Genomic DNA, 20,815 nt, shown 5'->3' with positions numbered 1-20,815 from the left:
ATTTCTATCGTCTTCTAGGATACATAAAGCTAAAGCAATATTCTGATTGGTTCTTCAGCTTAGCGTTTACGTTTTACGTTTATGGTTATGGCAATTCATGTGCGAAAGCCTTAAGGTGAAATCACATAAAATTGCATAGGCGCATAACCATAAGCATAAGGAAATTGATTGGTCCACAAATATATGCATAAGAAAATGAACCAATCAATTTTCTTATGCTTATGGTTATGTGTTCCTGCAATTTTATGTGCTTCCACCTTTAAAGGCTATAAAGCTTTCGCACATGAATTGCCATAACCATAAACGTAAAACGTAAACGTAAGCTGAAAAACCAATCAGAATATTGCTTTAGCTTTATGTATCCTAGAAGACGATAGAAATGATAAAGTTGGCCGTAAGCAGAAGTAACTAGGATTTCAATCAGTTAAAATCCTAGTTACTTCTGCTTACGGCCAACTTTATCATCATTTCTATCGTCTTTTAGGATACATAAAGCTAAAGCAATATTTTGATTGGTTCTTCAGCTTAGCGTTTATGTTTTACGTTTATGGGTATGGCAATTCATGTGTGAAAGCCTATAGCACACGGATATCTAAAAATTTCAACCGGTTGAAATTTTTCTTATGCTTAAGTTTTTAGTAATTTTCTGTTTCCTTAGCATATAAAATCTAAAACGACTATCCGATTGGTTCTTGAGCTTATGTTTTGTATTATGGCTATGTTTTATAGATATCCGTGTGCTATAGCCTTAAGCAGGGAGCACAGACTTTTGCATAAGCGGATAACCATAAGCATAAGAAAATTGGTTCATTTTCTTATACATATACTTGGGGACCAATCAATTTCCTTATGCTTATAGTTATGCGCTTATGCAAAAGCCTGTGCTCCCAGCTTTATGGCCATCACACATAAAGCGTCGTCTACAATGAGATTTTAAGGAGACTTAAGGCGTAAAACTTAAAAAATTAACCAATCACAGTCAAGTATTAAGAGAATATTCGATCGTGATTGGTCAATTTCTTAAGTCTTACGCCTTAAAGGTGCAGTCCCATGGAGCAGCGTATGGCGTATCGGCGTACGGCGTAAAAGAGCTTGGCCAATCACAGCCTCTACGCTCGTTTCCGTTACGCCAGCACAAATTTTACGCAGATTTGTGCAGCGTTCCGGCGTTTACAAAGTTTGGTCCACCTAACCCTAATCAAATAAAAATGAAAAAGATGCTAGCCCCTTGTGCTAATCGTCTTTCGAGATTGAAAATTGGTCTCACCCAAAATCTTAGACGATTACGTTTAATTCGGGACTTCTTTTTTCTCTTCAGCTTTCATTTATAAATTATATATATTTGACCTAACTTTCATCGAATTGCTTCTTTGCATAGTGTATTTTTTAGACATTTGTAAATTTTCAAGTATTTTATTAAATTAATTAATGCAAATTCGGAGCCTGACATTCTAACAAAGTTATGCACACTTAAAAAAATTTTAACTTATTTGCTTTAATATATAAATATATGTTAAAATGTTGCGCTAAAAACTTTTATCGGCTGTCCCATGGAGCGTATTTACGCTAGCGTAATGATCAATAAACCAATCACAAGACCCTTTAAATGTCTATTTTAAAAATAAACTTTGTAAAAGACACTGTGATTGGTTTATTCATCATTACGCCAGCGTAAATATGCTCCATGGGACATCCGATGTTTTTGCTGGCGTAACGAAAACGAGCGTAAAGCCTGTGATTGGCCAAGCTCTTTTACGCCGTACGCTGCTCCATGGGACTGCACCTTAAGTCTCCTTAAAATCTCATTGTAAACGCCGCTTAAAGCGTCGTCTACAATGAGATTTTAAGGAGACTTAAGGCGTAAGACTTAAGAAATTGACCAATCACAGTCAAGTATTAAGAGAATATTCGATTGTGATTGGTCAATTTCTTAATGCGGCGTCTACAATGAGATTTTAAGGAGACTTAAGGCGTAATATTTAAGAAATTGACCAATCACAGTCGAGTATTCTCTTAATACTTGACTGTGATTGGTCAATTTCTTAAGTCTTACACTTTAAGTCTCCTTAAAATCTCATTGTAGACACCGCGTAAGTCTTACGCCTTAAAATCTCATTGTACAAGCCGCATTATGCGGCGTCTAGAATGAGATTTTAAGGAGACTTAAGGCGTAAGACTTAAGAAATTGACCAATCACAGTCAAGTATTAAGAGAATATTTGATTGTGATTAGTCAATTTCTTAAATCTTACGCCTTAAGTCTCCTTAAAATCTCATTGTAGACGCCGCATTAGATAAAACAACTTTGCAACTTTTGTAAAATTCGTGAATCTGATTGACGCATGCTCTTAATTTTAACTAACTCTAAAGGCCATTCTACAATGGCCGTAGCATAAGGTTGTAAGACGTAAGACTCAAGAAATTGACCAATCACAGTATTCTCGAGACAACAGAATACTCTCAATCGAGTATTCTCTTAATACTTAACTGTGATTGGTCAATTTCTTGAGTTTTACGCCTTACAACCTTATGCTACGGCCATTGTAGACCTGGCATAAGCGTCGTCTACAATGGCCATAGCATAAGGTTGTAAGGCCGTAGTCGTAAGAAATTGACCAATCCCAGTTGAAGTTCAGGAGAATAATCAACTGTGATTGGTCAATTTCTTACGACTACGGCCTTACAACCTTATGCTACGGCCATTGTAGACGACGCTTAAAAGTTCATGCTAATCAAATTCATACTGTACAATAATTGCAAAGCAGCTTTTTCTGCTGAACGCAGTCAATAAGATTTTAGCAATAGATACGAATAACATAAGTCTCAATGACGTATATAATTAGACCAAACATTCTCTCAAGGAAATCGAAAATTGAAGGAGAAGTTTAAAATAAAGTGAGAACATTAAACAATCTCTATGCTTTATCTTTCTATTTCATAGACTATCGAGAGCAAGCTGTCATATTGACAGCTCTAAGCTGATATTTTATGGGTAGTGGAATGTAGCAGCAGCGAGCAACTGTTTAATTTTGATTTCCGCGTTATTTACTATAATGTAATATACTATACGAGCCAATCAAAACTAACTGCTGCTGCATTTCACTTCCCATGAAATATCGGCCTCAAGACGGCTATTTCCTTCATGTATGTACGATAGAAAGAGAAAGCAAAATCCGTTCAACATTTTCACTCTGCGCTAAACTGCTAATTTAATTGTCGGCTTCACTCTTCTCTATACGCTATACGTCTATATGCTATATAATTATTTTTTATATAGATATATACCATGAACATATAGTATAAATAGACTCCGAATGCGCTTTGATTTGCCATCTAATTAAGTAAAGTCAACATCTAGAAAGAGAACAAGAATAGAGGGGCATAGACATAGTAAATATAGGCCGAGTATCCATTGTATATAAGCGTTAAGCATACGAAAAGAAAGACAAAAGATGTAAGATGAGTTTCTTTCTCTTTTCAATGCCGGAGAAGTGGGGAGCACTTCTTCTCATCTCCTCGCCCCTCCATGACGAACCGGCGCGAGGAGATGAGGAGAAGTGCTCCCTACTTCTCCGGCATTGAAAAGAGAAAGAAACGCATCTTACATCTTTTGTCTTTCTTTTCGTATGCTTAAAGGCCATCACACACAAAATTGCATAGCTGCATATGCATAGCATAAGACCATATGGACCAATGAGCATCGAGTATTAAGTCGCCATATTGACTTACATAACATAATATTCGATGCTCATTGGTCCATATAATCTTATGCTATGCATATGCAGCTATGCAATTTTATGTGTGATGGCCTTAACGCTTATACAATGGATGCTCGGTCTATACTTACTAGCGGGGCTTTTTCCTCTCTCTCTTTCTTTTGTTTTTTTACAATTCGTCTGCGTAGAGAGAAAGAGACAAAGAACAGAGTAGCTAGATTATCTGTCTCTTTCTATATGTTGGCTTCACTTTTTTTACCATATGCTGAATCCATGTATATATATTACGTATGATATATACATACATTATTTAATTTTTTATAACGATGTTCACCTTTTTACATGACGATGATTTCACCGCATATGCAGTGAAATATCTCAAATGAGCTTTACATTACATTATTAAATTACTTTATTCTTCCGATTGCTTCAATAATAATATATGTAATATATGCCCTTGTAAAATTTGTCGATCATGTTTCTCCTTTATTTGTAACTAAATCCCGCCGTATAAAAGTAAACTACAACAATGGATTTAGACATTCCGCATCTATTATAGCAAACAATGAGAAAAACAATGAGAAATTTGATGCACTAAAATATTTTATTTTTTCATTAAGCGTTACATGTAAACCCAAATAGCACAGAGAATTTAAAAAGAATTTACTTTTATGTCACAAGATCTGAGTTCACTTTCAGATGCAAAAAGAATTCTTTCTAAATTCTCTGTGCTATCTGAGAATCTTTATGTCCTTATTTCAATGCACACAAAATTGAATAAAACTGATTCTTTTTAGCAAAGTATATTTTACCTATATGCACAAAATATCACACACACACACACACACACACACGCACGCACGCACGCACGCACGCACGCACGCACGCACGCACGCGCGCGCACACACACACACACACACACACACACACACACATCCTTTTCTTAATTCAAATTATATTCATACTGAAATAACTTTCTAATAAGTACATACTTTTTAATTAAAAAAATAGTTAACACACAAACACAAATTCAAACATATGTTACGTTAAAACAACAACCATAAATATAAACACGGTCTCAATTTTATTTTAATTTATTTTGTGTTTTTTTAGGCGATAAAAATCTTTTAAAAACAATAGTTTTATATTTAAAAGTCTGAAAATATATTGTAACAATATATGTAACAATAAATTCTAGAAATAAGTTTAAAGCTGATATTAAGACTGAAGTTTATAAAATCTTTGAATCATATTGAAAAATCGTTGAATCTATACTATGTGATGAATATACTTACTTCTGAACACTTAAATATGAATTCCTACAAATTTCATGTAATTCTTATATATACACATGTAATTACATATAATGTATTATACTACTATAAGTTATATATCTAATTCTTTATTACAATTTGCTTAGCACATAGTAACAAATCGATTAGATACGGTTGGAAATAATGAGTCTAATGACTACAGAAAATATATTAACATTTGTATTTTATGATAAGTATATATGCATTTACTACAATTTATTGCAATGTTTATATAACTATCAATTATTATAGCCTTAAACATGAACAGCAATCTCTTGTATAATAATAGCAGCCTTCTATATTTTTAGATAATTCTGCTCATAACCTATAATAATATGAGTGCAACTAACAACGCGATTATTATTTCCATTGAAAGCCATGGTAATGAGAAAAGTATTGATAAGTCTTCATCTGTGATACAATTATATTTATTTATGCATTACATCCTGTTTTTATATATAATTTATATATATGTATGTAACAAATAAATATATAAATTTATTAAACATATACATACATAAATTTCATACTATTTTTATATTTTCAATATATATGAACAAAAACGAACGATAAACTTGGATGAATAAAAATTAAAAATTGTTATATTAGTGTGCTACAAATCTGTATCTCATTTTAGCAATCAATCTCTGAGGACTCGACATTAGTTTTAATGTTTGTGGCACTTTTTTCATCCTTTTTTCATGCTTTTGCAGAAAATAAAAAATATCTATTTGTATATTTATAACATAAAAATGAATTATGAAGAGTTAATTTTAGATTATTGCGACATAATCAACACACAATCTTATACATTATAATTTTCGCTGTTTCTTTTGTTGATTATGTAACCATGTTTTAATTTGCGGTGAAGAGCGTCGAGCAAGAGAATTATATTTTTTTTTTACTTCTTGAATTTCTTTCAGAGACGGTAATGTCTGATTTTCTACATGTTGCGCAAACGCTTTAAGTACTGCTTGCTTCTCGTTTTCTGTCCATCTTACTCTTTTTGTATTTCCATACGGAGACGCTAAAAAAGAATAAGAATAAAATATTATAAACAACATATAAAACATAATACAATTTGTACCATGTTTATGCGTGAAAAGTCCGAATAAAAGAAGTCACAGAAGATGAACTTCAAAATAAAGAAAATAAAATCTCGTCTGATTCTGTTTCACTATTGTGTAATATTCTTTCAAATTATTATTCTGGTTCATTATTTTTTAAGTAATCAGCGAACTATTACAATGTTTTACCTTACATCCGAAAGAAAAAAATGCAATACTAAAAGAAAACTAGAGAAGTCATTCCCCTCCGAGCACGAGTCAATGATGGACAGTAAAGTACATAAATATTTTTATATAATTAATATATATATATTTTATATAATTAATATATATATATATACATATATATAAATATTAGTACCTATATGTAAATATAATATAAAGTATGTATATAAAATTTATATATGTATATAAGGAATTTTTTGTTTTCCTGATCTGAGAGTTACACATTGTCGTGTATATTTTTATCGATAGTAGATTGTTGAAATTATACTTTGATGTATTACTTTCTTAAAAATCTTAATTCACTATCTACACTAAATATATATATGTCACAAAAATATTTATGTACTTTACTGTTCATCATTAACTCGTGCTCGGAGGGGAATGACTTCTCCAGTTTTCTTTTAGTATTGCATTTTTTTCTTTCGGATGTAAGGTAAAACATTGTAATAGTTCGCTGATTACTTAAAAAATAATAAAGCAGAATAACTGAAGGAATATTACACAATGGTGGAACAGAATCAGACGAGATTTCATTTTTTTCATTTTGAAGTTCATCTTCTGTGACTTCTTTTACTCGGGCTTTTCACGCATGATTCAATAACGCGCAATGTGCTAAGTGAAAAAAAAGAAACGAATAATATAGGAGAATTATATGCATATTTATCATAAAGAAAATATTTTACTAAAAAGTAATAGTTTTTTTAAAAATGATAGTCGAAAATGTTTAACGTAGAATAAAAGGAGAGAACATTTATAATATTTATAAATATCTTATACGGATATAACATTTATAAATATCTTATACGGATTAAAAATAAATAAAAAATTACTCACTGCTACGTTTCCGTTTGCTAGCTTGTTTTTCCATTTGCTTGTCACATCTTTCTAAATCACTTGAAATATTATTCTGTGCCTCTATAATAAATAATATGTACCATAAATAAAACAAATGAATAGTGAACAAATGAATAGTGATATATGTCGTATATACAACGAGCTTAATATTAAGTAACATTACCTATTTCATCAGTAATATTAAGAATATCTGAAGTATTTTCTGTCTCTAAGTCGCTATCTGCTTCATTCTCCGAATCTTGTTCGTTGCCTTGTACAGCTTCTAAATATCGAGAAATTTGAAGTATATCTCTACTTGCTTGTGGTTGTCTGTAGTGTTCCTTATGTATTTTATCTGCATGACCCATAAATGTCGCAAGATCTGAAACTTCGGTATCATTCAGATTGAACTGAATGCAATGTGTTGCTATGTGTTTCCTCAATGTTGTACCACGCAAAGTTGTTGATTCACTTGCGTTACATTCACGTGCAAATTTACGCATTAAAATACAAGCTCTCAGATATCGATATCTGTTTTTGTCAAAACCAGGTAATCCAAAAATAAAAGGATTGTTTTTCGGTACATTTGCTTTTGTACGATATTTTAAAAGTAATGTAATGCAGTCAAACATGTCGTTTGACAATAAAACGGGTACTGTTCGTCCTAATTTTCCTCTGATGCAAAATCGCACATATTTCTCAGCAATTTTTCTATCTTCTACAGATAAAGATTTATAAATGTCACCGAACATATTTTTATTAACTTTTACATAATGTTCAAAATCTTTTATCTCTGCTCGTTCCATTTCTCCTGCTCGACGCCTATTAAAAACATGTATCGAAGTTAATGTGACCTCAGCTAATGCAAGCCATTTGTCAGATGAAAAAGACTCTTTTAGTGCTGCATATATTGTAGTTCTTTGATTGTCCAAATATGTATATAACTTTTTAATATCACTTAGTGATGGAAGATTTATCTTTTTATGTCTTTTATGAGCAGATTGCGTTTCTATAACAGTTTTATTGACACTTGTTCCAATATCCACAACGAGTAGTTTTATAAAATCTTTGGCTAATTTTTTTTTATCTTCATCTTCTCTTTTGATACATTCAGTAATTAAAATATTTCCTACATATTTAAGGAGAGTTGACAAGGTAGATGCTACTGCAGGAGTTTTATAAAGTTGTGTAGTATTATCATATCCTGCAATCGTATTAATTGCTGAAATACAGTCGTCATATAGTCGAGGATGGTACAGCGACTGAAAATCTTGTACATTTTTATTTATATCCTTTAATGCTAGAAGAAATCGACCAAGAAGACGTAATCTTGATCGAATCATGTCATGTTGATGTTGTGCTTTGTATTTTACACACATTTTATTAGCATATGTAATCAATAATTCATCGTATCTCACGATACGTGTTACATCATCTTCTCGCATAACGGGAAAAACAGTTTTTCTGAAGATTTCACTTGCTATTGGATGAAGTCTTCCGGTAATTTTTCTGCCCATAATCATAATATTTCTATTTTTTCGAAAATTTTTATTGAAACAAACTCGAGAATGGTGCCGTATTGTGCTTTTTGCAAAAAATCCTTTACATTTGGCACAGGCTATAAAATCAGTAGCAGTTTTATTATAGTTTTTATTTGGACGTCTACTTACAATTAATTGTCCTGTATTAAATTCGGCTTGTGTATTAAATTGAAAGTTTCCATTCTTCCGAATAACTTCTATTATCTTTAATCTTTCTGGATGTTTTTTAGGTAACATGGCAAATTTCTTGACTTCTGATTCGTCACGGTGAACTGTTTCCAAATGACGTGCAAGTTGGGATTGCAACTTTTTACAAAAAATGCAATAGTTTTGTTTCGTTGATTTTGTATTAGATGTGTCAACGTACATGAGCTCATCGTTAATTATTGTTGCGCCAACAATGTTCGTATTTGAAATGTCTAAATCTGAAGTTGAAGATGTAGTCTTGTTTATACTTTGCACATGGTCTTGTATAGATTCATTATTTGAAGAATTTTGTTCTGAAGGTACATATTCCTCATCCGCATCGGTATCATTAGCTAGTGAAATAGAAATAAATGAATTAAATAAGTAATGTAAATAATAATAAAATATGTAAATAAAATATGTAAATAAAATATGTAAATAAAATATGTAAATAAAATATGTAAATAAAAGAATACTAAACATAATTGTTACTATAATGTATGTGTGAAATATGCATAGGATAATACTTATTTGTATATCAACTAAATAATTATATACATATAATTAAATACATAACAATAACACAAGAGAAATACGCCATAAAGAAATAATGAAATTTATTTCTCCTATTTTAACAAATATATTATCAGATGAATAGAAAAAACAACAAAAATACGAGGTAGATTAGACCTATATATATTAGATTTAGTAAATATTAGTTTTCTAACATTTTACAACAAGGTAACGTTGGTATGGTAACTATTACACATTGTCATAGAATATATCACTTTCTCTTTAAATTGTATTTCAATTAAAAAAACGCACTTGAAAAATTATTTAGAAGAACATGTGTGAAAATCATTCGTACCATGGGATAATGAAGCATCTATAGTAGTCTGTGAATTATCTTGTTGATTAGTACAGAGTGCGTTTTCTTCATCTGCTGACACTTCTTCTAAATAAAATTAAACTTTATTATACAATATACAGGACAACAACAGTAAGACAAATATAAATTAATATTATAAATTAATATTATAAATGAAATTTGAAAAATATGAAAAAAGCAAGAGTCGGTTGTTTGTAAAGAAAAAATAAAAGAAAGAATTAAAAAATATTTTATACTAATAGACAAATTAATATTTTATATCAAGGAAATAGTATTTTATTTTATATTAAGAAAAATTTATATTAGAAAATATAAATATTTTATGCTAATTAAAAATATTAAAAGTACTCGAGAATGAAATACTCAATTTTATGTTTTACATCATATTTTGAAATAAACTATGTAAAAAGGTATAATTGAAACACATTATTTTGATACAATTATAATATATATAATATATATTATATATTATATGCAGGGTGAGCCATTTTAATTAACGCACGCAATTATTTCGGAAACAAAGCATTTTAGAGAAAAATGTTTCAGACAAAAGTTTTATGGTTTCGAGGGGGCCATAAGATGGTATCATTGGTTTGACACTGAAGAGTCATTTGAAGGTCACGTGAAGGTCACTTCAATTTTTTTAAATGGAACATCCAATATATTTTTGGACACTCTTGTAGCTTATCTCTAGTGCTTTCCAAAACACTATAATTAAGTACCTTTTCGTTAAGTACTTTCTGAGTTATAAAGCTTGAAATAATTTCTTAATTTTACATAAACCGTAAAATATCTTGTAAAATATTCATTTTTCGATTATTTTACCTTAATACTTTTACGTACAAAATAATGAGAGGAATCAATTGGTGTAAAGAAAACACATAGTTGTTTTTAAGAAAAAATATGGAATTGTTAATTGCAAATTACATATTTTTTCTTCAATTGATTCCTCTCATTATTTTGTACGTAAAAGTATTAAGGTAAGATAATCGAAAAATGAATATTTTACAAGATATTTTACGGTTTATGTAAAATTAAGAAATTATTTCAAGCCTCATAACTCAAAAAGTGCTTAACGAAAAGGTACTTAATTATAGTGTTTTGGAAAGCTCTCGAGATAAGCTACAAGAGTGTGCAAAAATATATAGGGTATTCCATTTAAAAAAATTGAAGTGACCTTCACGTGACCTTCAAATGACTCTTCAGTGTCAAACTAATGATACCATCTTATGGCCCCCTCGAAACCATAAAACTTTTGTCTGAAACATTTTTCTCTAAAATGCTTTGTTTCCGAAATAATTGCGTGCGTTAATTAAAATGGCTCACCCTGTATATTATTATAATAAGAATGTGATAAATAAGAGTATATGAATTTAATTATATCTCTATTTGTTAAAATTTGTATGAAATGAAAAAAAGAAAAGTCAGTTTTAGTAAAAGTAAACAATGACATTTTTAATATTATAATATATATAATATATAATATTATATTATATAATATATATTATATATAATATATTATATATATTATAATATTAAAAATGTCATTGTTTACTTTTACTAAAACTGACTTTTCTTTTTTTCACATTTCATACAAATTTTAACAAATAGAGATATAATTAAATTCATATACTCTTATTTATCACATTCTTTATATATACATACCAGTAGTCGTGTTAAATGTCAATCGCTTAACACATTTCTCCATATTACTAAACTCACACCCATTATATACTATAGCTATAAAAATACAAAAAAAATATATGCACCAGAAACCCACATTTAAAGAAAAAAAGTATATGTTGTTTTATTTATTAGTTTTATTTATTAGGAAAATCACACATATTTTCAAGTAAAAGCATATAATGGACTCCATTACTTTATAGAATATTGACTAATTTATTTCCCTCTAGCATGCAAAGAAATGTAAGAAAGTGGTACATGATATATAAATATATATATATATACCATACATATATAGAATGTCTAGTAATAATCTAAGATTGTATCAAATTAAAAAGTCTTTTATCATTTTACGAGTTTCATAAGTAAGGATTTGCGAATAAGAATACGCCTGCATGAAGACAACATTTCGCATGCTTACAATTGTTAGACACAGGAATGAAGTTTGATTTTTAATCAAAATAAATAATTAACCAATAATTAATTTTTTAAGTTTAATTTTCAATAAAGTAATTAAGATAATTAAGCAAAATAATAAGATAATTAAGCAAAAGTGTATATTTTAAAATAAAAATTATTAATATTCATTATAGTTCATTGAGCATTTTTCCCATACTGTCTAATAATTGTAAGCGAAAATGGCTCTTTCTTCAAGCGAATATTTATTCGCGGATCTTTATAAATTAATAATTCATTAATTATTGCCGCAAATTCGCAAAATGATAAAGAACTATTCGATCAATAAACTCGCTCTATCTATTCACGAGAGATGATACGGTTATTACTTGACACCATATATAAACATATATATAATACATACATTACATGAAAAGTTTAAAACAACATAACTGCATTCCAATATTCACTGCCAATACTAAAAATCTATAGTGACTCTAAATTTGTAATACTGTCAGTGAATATTAATATATATCGATAAAAATTGAATATACTTACAAGTAGATGAAAGTTTCATGTGTTTATCTTCTGTATTAATATTTTCTTTAGTTTTATTATTTGTATTAATATTTTCTTGAGTTTTATCATTTGTATTATATAAGTTTGTCACTGTATTCAAATCTAAGGCAAAAAAGATATAGTTACATTTTAACAGAAAGATACAATTAAATTTTTATGAACTATTCTTATGGTAGATAATATTTACTGAAGTACTTATCATTATATACTTACCACATGGTACTGAAGTATCATAATAGTCAAGCAAATTGCAATCTTCAATATAAACAAAAGTTTCATTGTTTTCGCTTTCTTCATTGAAATGTATCGTATTAATATCTATTATACATAAAAAAAAAAGAAAATCAACATATAATATTTATAACAGTTATTAGAATTTTTAAGACTATACTTCTAAATAATACTATATAATAATACTCACTATCACAAGCAAATGTAGTAATTTTTAATGAATTCTGATTATAATCGTAGCTATTTGTCTCATTGGTAGTCTCATTTTTATCACCATAGTATATCATTGTGTTATTTGCTAAAAATATTAAAATAGATTACTATTATAACATTCATTAAATTTAATTGAGAAGTTTGGTAAATAAATATACTCTTACTAGTAGATGGAAGAACAAGCATTTTATTTTGGCAATCAATCTCTGAGGACTCGATATTAGTTTCAATGTTTGTAGCGCTTTCTTTATCCGAGATTATTGTTTTGTTCATATATACTGAAAAGATAAACAAATAGCATGAAATATGTACATTAAAAATGTATCCTGTTATATATACGTATATATTGAAATGCATATAACAAATATAGCCGTAAAAGATGAAGATTTTCACTCATAATCATAGCTTTCATTGTAAATAGCAGTCGTACTGTTAGTTGCAATTGTATCATCACAAGTTATCGTTGCATGAATATTATTTCAAAATATAATAAAAGATTGCTGGTTAGATTATAATAATTTACAATTATAGACATATTTGTAATAAATGCATACTTACTATAAGGTTCAGCTATATCAATATGTTCCTCAGAGTTATATTGTCCCTTATTATAATTCTTATTACAATTCTCAGTCTCTTCATTAGCACTTGCATCACAGTTATCACAGTTATTCGTTTCACTATTATTTCCTGAAAAATATAGTAAATTTTATTATAATATTTATTAAATTTTACAATTAGGAAGTTTTTTTGTAAATAAATATGTTCTTACTAGTAGTTTCAATGTTTGTTTCAATCGTATCATCATAAGTCATCGTTGCGTGAGTATTATTTAAAAATATAACAAGAGATTGCTGGATTCATGTTTATATTATAATATCTAGTTAGAGAATATATAAATACTTACCACAAGATACCGCTATATCAATATGTTTCTCAGAATTATATTGTTCCTTATTGTTATAATTTTCAGTCTCTTTATTAGCACTTATATTATCACAGTTATTCGTTTCACTATTATTTCCTGAAAAATATAGTAAATTTTATTATAATATTTATTAAATTTTACAATTAGGAAGTTTTTTTGTAAATAAATATGTTCTTACTAGTAGTTTCAATGTTTGTTTCAATCGTATCATCATAAGTCATCGTTGCGTGAGTATTATCTAAAAATATAACAAGAGATTGCTGGATTCATGTTTATATTATAATATATAGTTAGAGAATATATAAATACTTACCACAAGATACCGCTATATCAATATGTTTCTCAGAATTATATTGTTCCTTATTGTTATAATTTTCAGTCTCTTTATTAGCACTTATATTATCACAGTTATTCGTTTCACTATTATTTCCTGAAAAATATAGTAAATTTTATTATAATATTTATTAAATTTTACAATTAGGAAGTTTTTTTGTAAATAAATATGTTCTTACTAGTAGTTTCAATGTTTGTTTCAATCGTATCATCATAAGTCATCGTTGCGTGAGTATTATCTAAAAATATAACAAGAGATTGCTGGATTCATGTTTATATTATAATATATAGTTAGAGAATATATAAATACTTACCACAAGATACCGCTATATCAATATGTTTCTCAGAATTATATTGTTCCTTATTGTTATAATTTTCAGTCTCTTTATTAGCACTTATATTATCACAGTTATTCGTTTCACTATTATTTCCTGAAAAATATAGTAAATTTTATTATAACATTTATTAAATTTTACAATTAGGAAGTTTTTTTATAAATAAATATGTTCTCACTAGTAGATGTAACAACAAGCATTTCATTTTGGCAATCAATCTCTGAGGACTCGACATTAGATTCAATGTTTGTATGTTCTCTTCTTTCATCTGAGTTTGTTTTGTTTATATGTACTAAAAAATGAACAAATACCATAATAACATAATATTATAAATAACATTAAATATGTATATTTAATTGTTACATACATATATATTGGAATGCGTATCATAAATGTACCCTTACCACAAGATAAAAATTTATCAACGTTTCTTGTATGGTCATGGCTTTCAGTGGAGATAGTAGTCGTATTGTTAGTTATAAGCATATCATCACAGGTTATCGTCGCATTAGTATTACCTGAAAATATAATAAAACATTGCTATTCATATATGTATGTAAATTATAATAATTAATTTATAATAATTTAGATGTAGAAATATTTGTAATAAATGTATTCCCACCATAAGATGTAACTATATTAACATTCTTGGAGTTAATAATCCCATTAGCTAGGTGATTCAAATATTTTGTAGTGTCTCCAATCTTGATATCATTCTTATATTTCTTTCCAGTATTTATTCTTACATAAGGTTTATTAGTATCAATATTTGTAGCTATTGTTTGTAATAGATTTTTATCATCTAGAAAATAAAAGAACTTTAAAATAAAATTATAACTATGTTTATATTTTGTGATCGTTATTTTAACATAATATATGAGTGTGTGTTAAATGTTTTGACCTTGAATTGAAAAATATGTATTGTTATGATAGGTTATTTCAATAAGAATATAATTTGTATTAGAAAAAAAAAATATGTAACATGTTGTTGCATATAGCTTGAATATAATTTGCTAAGGAATTTTTCCTCCTTACTGTATGCATTAATATAATATATATAACATATAATATATTTATATATAACGAGTAAGAGAAACGAAAATATTTTAGTAAATAAAATATTTTTCTTACCGTTTTTTGCTATGATAGTTGCGGAATATCTAAATCCATCGCTGTACTTTACTTTTATACCGCGAGTTTTGGTAATATAAATAGAATTTGAGGAGCACACATAATGTATGTTATCGATAAATTTTACAAGGGCGTAAATATTATATTATTATGACGGCAACCAGAAGAAAGCAATTTAATAACGTAACGTAACGGTCACTTCAAATACTTTATTGCGCATGCAAGATAAAAAACTATCGGCATATAAAAAGGCTGAACATCGTTAGGCCAGGAACACAGGTTTTTACATAAGCGCATAACCATAAGCATAAAGAAATTGATTGATCCATAACTTTTGCATAAACGCATAATCATATGTATAAGAAAATAGATCAATCAAATTTTTTATGCATATGATTATGCGTTTAGCAAGTTTCTTCTTCTTCTTCCTTAAATTTTTATGGCCACTTCTGATTAGGTGCATATGTATAACATAAGACCATATGGACCAATGAGCATCGAGTATTAAATCGCCATATTGCCTTACATAACATAATACTCGATGCTCATTAGTCCATATGGTCTTATGTTATGCATATGCACCTATGCAAGTTTGTCTGGATAGGCCCTAAAGGCCATCACACACAAAATTGCATAGCTGCATATGCATAACATAAGATCATATGGACCAATGAGTATCGAGTATTATGTCATATAAGTCAATATGGCGATTTAATACTAGATGCTCATTGGTCCATATAATCTTATGCTATGCATATGCAGCTATGCAATTTTGTGTGTGAGGGTGCCGTCACATGCGGCATAACTTGCGTAAGCGTAACTTGCGTAAGCGTAACTTGCGTATTCTAGTAATTTTTAATTGAAGTTACGTCAATTTGAAAGTCGACTTTCACATGGGGCATATTGTGCGGAATGCGTAACAAATACAACCAATTGTAGATTAGATTTTCCGTTGTACACTCTAATGGAAATGCTAAGAAGATTTGTGATTGATCTTCGTAACCTACGCGTCTCGAAAAGTACGCATCATGGGAAACCGATGCTCTGCATACAAGTATGTGTCAAATGGAATGTATGTAATATTTATAAAGTTAAAAAAATTGAAGTATATATTTACTTCAATCTTTTTAACTTTAAAACAGTACATGTATTCTTGAGACCACGTTAAGGACGATCGGTGATACCAGTAGGATCACTATTCAAAAAAATATTAATTAAATTTATTATTAATTTAGTATTAATTCTAATTATGTTATAATAATTTAGTTAAAATTAAAATTTAAAGTTAAAATTTGAAGATTAATATTTACATATTTAGAAAGTAATTCAGAGATTTTAATCCACAGAATAGTATAATAATAATGGATCCTAACTTAATATTAATAATTATTTGGAAACGATGGCAAAAGTGGAAGAAGATTCGATCGTTATTCATATTTTATTAAAACTTTTTGACAATGCCTCTTCAAACCTACACTATCCTATGTCTTGAACAATACTAAACGACACGCTTACTAATACACATACATCAGCGTTTCTTCCGCCAAAAATTTGATTCGGCGTAACGATAATAGCGTAAAGAGCGTAAAATAACTAGGCGGAAGCTGATACTTAAATGAAACGATGTGATTGGTCGGCGCAAGTTACGCTTACGCAAGTTAAGCCGCATGTGACGGCACCCTGATGGCCTTAAGGGTCTATCCAGACAAACTTGCTAAACGCATAACCATATGCATAAGAAATTTGATTGGTCCATAAGTAAATGCATAAGGGCCTCCGCACAAGGTGTTCCGTATCGCATTACGTTACGTTAAGTATAGATCGTAAATTTAACTCCGTACGTAAACTTAAACTTCAGTCAACGCACAGAAAAAATCGTACCGTAAAGATATGTCTTTACGTTACGATTTTTTCTGTGCATTGACTGGGGTGGCACCCGATTGACCACGTCGCCAATTGGCCAATTCAAAATAGGACTCTCTGATTGGTTAATCGTTGCTAGTTACCCTAGGCACAGCTCGATATGATTGGCTGTGGTCAATCGCAACGTGGTCAAACGGGACGCTTCTATTGACTGAAGTTTAAGTTTATGTACGGAGTTAAATTTACGATCTATACTTAACGTAACGTAATGCGATACGGAACACCTTGTGCGGAGGCCTTAAAGCCGGATCTAAAATAGGTAATTTAAGCCTTAAGCCTTAAAAGATTGACCAATCACAGTAAAATATGAAGAGAATACTCTACTTAAAGGTCATTCTATAATGGTCGTAGCATAAGGTTGTAAGGCGTAAAACTCAAGAAATTGTCCAATCACAGTCAAGTATTAAGAGAATACTCGACTGTGATTGGTCAATTTTTTGAGTCTTACGCCTTAAACCTTATTGTAGAATGGCCTTAAGGCTATAGCACACACTTTCCATAAGACATAACAGTAAGGTTTTGACCAATCGCGTTGCTCAATTTGGTTACGGACGGCCAAATTGAGCAACGCGATTGGTCGAAACCTTACTGTTATGTCTTATGGAAAGTGTGTGCTATAGCCTTCAAGCATACCTATGGCCTTGTTTACACCGACATACTTTGATACGCGTACTAAATACTACTGGCCAATCGTAGCTATTCCATTCTTTAGAAGACTGGTCATGATTGGCTAGTATAGTACTTAGTACGCGTATCAAGTGCTCGGTGTAAACCAGGTCTATGTCGCTATACTTCATCCCATAGACTTATATAATAGACTGGGCCCTACCGTAAGAGGCAGCGTTGAAAGATCTAAAGGACAGAGAGATGATTCCGGGTATCTCTGTCCTTCTCTTTTGTCTCGTGGTGGGGACACTGATGGGATGAGTGAAAACGAAGCGAGCATGCACATTGCTTTCCCCTCAACTCCTACAGTGTCCCCACCACGAGACAAAAGAGAAGGACAGAGATACCCGGAATCATCTCTCTGTCCTTTAGATCTTTCAACGCTGCCTCTTACGGTAGGGGCCAGTCTATTATACAGGGTGTCAGTGAAATTTTAGCCCATACGAAGTAAGGAGGTAGATTGGCTCAAATTAAGAAGGAAGGACTTGTACTGTTTTGTGATATTCGTAATAATTAACGAAAAATTAAATAAAGAATATCGGCCAATCTGCGTGAGTAGAAGCGCGCGGCGACGAGAGTCGTCCCATTGTAATCTTATACTAGGCGCGCGGCGAAGCGATGAGCGGATCGCTCTCCGAGACATGATGGTGGCGTGCGATATATCGCAATACCGCGCCGAAAAATGACCCGTCCTTTTAGTGGCGAGAAAATGATGCGCTATCATTTCCACACCACCTTGCGGTAGATAGCATGGTGCGCTTTTTTTATAGTGGTTTCCCCCATAGGCCTATTCCACTCTCAATTTAAATATTTGTGAAAATTTGTTCAAAATGCCGTTACTGTACGCTGAATGTATCGTAAATGTAAAAAATTGATTATGACAGTACCTTCACAAAAATTGATCCGTGGTTGAAAATCCCTCGATAAAATGTATTGCACACGTTGATAATGATACGGGCGTAATGCGTTACACGTAAAGCGTGATGTACCGCGTATCGCGAAAAACCAAATTCATGTGCCACAGGACGCACGCTAGTTCCAGGATTTTCATAAAATGCTTCGAGAATCCTTTCTTCATCTCGTACACGAACACACACTGCTGGACCGGTTATCCCGATATTATGCACGATACCCAGTTTCACATAATTATTGCACAACACGTAAAACTGTACGTCCACTTGGTTTTCGTGCACGCCCGGAAAATCATTCCACGTAAATTACGGCCGCGCGATAAGTATTTTCTCCCGCTAGCCCGTATGCCACAATCATATCCGTATATTCCTGCAGAGTACACTTCATTTTCACTGTTAATTTACTGCGCGAACACAAGATTTTTATTAAAAGCGTCTTAGCTCTCGCAGGCTGTTGCCAGAGTGCATTCGCTAGCAGCACGCAACTACAGCTGAGCGGACATGTGAGTATAATCATAATGCGCAGGCGCCGAGCTCACACGTACGCTTACACTCTGCAGGAATATACGGATATGATTGTGGCATACGGGCTAGCGGGAGAAAATACTTATCGCGCGGCCGTAATTTACGTGGAATGATTTTCCGGGCGTGCACGAAAACCAAGTGGACGTACAGTTTTACGTGTTGTGCAATAATTATGTGAAACTGGGTATCGTGCATAATATCGGGATAACCGGTCCAGCAGTGTGTGTTCGTGTACGAGATGAAGAAAGGATTCTCGAAGCATTTTATGAAAATCCTGGAACTAGCGTGCGTCCTGTGGCACATGAATTTGGTTTTTCGCGATACGCGGTACATCACGCTTTACGTGTAACGCATTACGCCCGTATCATTACCAACGTGTGCAATACATTTTATCGAGGGATTTTCAACCACGGATCAATTTTTGTGAAGGTACTGTCATAATCAATTTTTTACATTTACGATACATTCAGCGTACAGTAACGGCATTTTGAACAAATTTTCACAAATATTTAAATTGAGAGTGGAATAGGCCTATGGGGGAAACCACTATAAAAAAAGCGCACCATGCTATCTACCGCAAGGTGGTGTGGAAATGATAGCGCATCATTTTCTCGCCACTAAAAGAACGGGTCATTTTTCGGCGCGGTATTGCGATATATCGCACGCCACCATCATGTCTCGGAGAGCGATCCGCCCATCGCTTCGCCGCGCGCCTAGTATAAGATTACAGTGGGACGACTCTCGTCGCCGCGCGCTTCTACTCACGCAGATTGGCCGATATTCTCTATTTAATTTTTCGTTAATTATTACGAATATCACAAAACAGTACAAGTCCTTCCTTCTTAATTTGAGCCAATCTACCTCCTTACTTCGTATGGGCTAAAATTTCACTGACACCCTGTATAAAGCCTACGGCACACGGTACAATTTTTCGTACTGGATTTGATAAGATTTAGTAAAATATTAGAAATGCTGCATTCTGATTGGTGCATTTTTAGTATTTTACTAAATCTTATCAAATCCAGTACGAAAAATCGTACCGTGTGCCGTCGGCTTAAGTCTATGATAATAATGAATATCATATACACCATGTCAACTCAAAAATCTGATCTCGCTACATACATTTTTACACTGTAACATAATATGAAAAAATGTTATGATAATACATGCATTTCTAAGTATACTATTAGT

This window comes from Camponotus vicinus, unplaced genomic scaffold, assembly GCF_025532165.1.
Source record: "Camponotus vicinus isolate PSW18456_S1 unplaced genomic scaffold, iyCamVici1.0 SCAF_8, whole genome shotgun sequence".
Lineage (NCBI taxonomy): Eukaryota > Metazoa > Arthropoda > Insecta > Hymenoptera > Formicidae > Camponotus > Camponotus vicinus.
The sequence above is the reverse complement of the archived record's forward strand: the minus strand, read 5'-3'. Positions refer to the sequence as shown.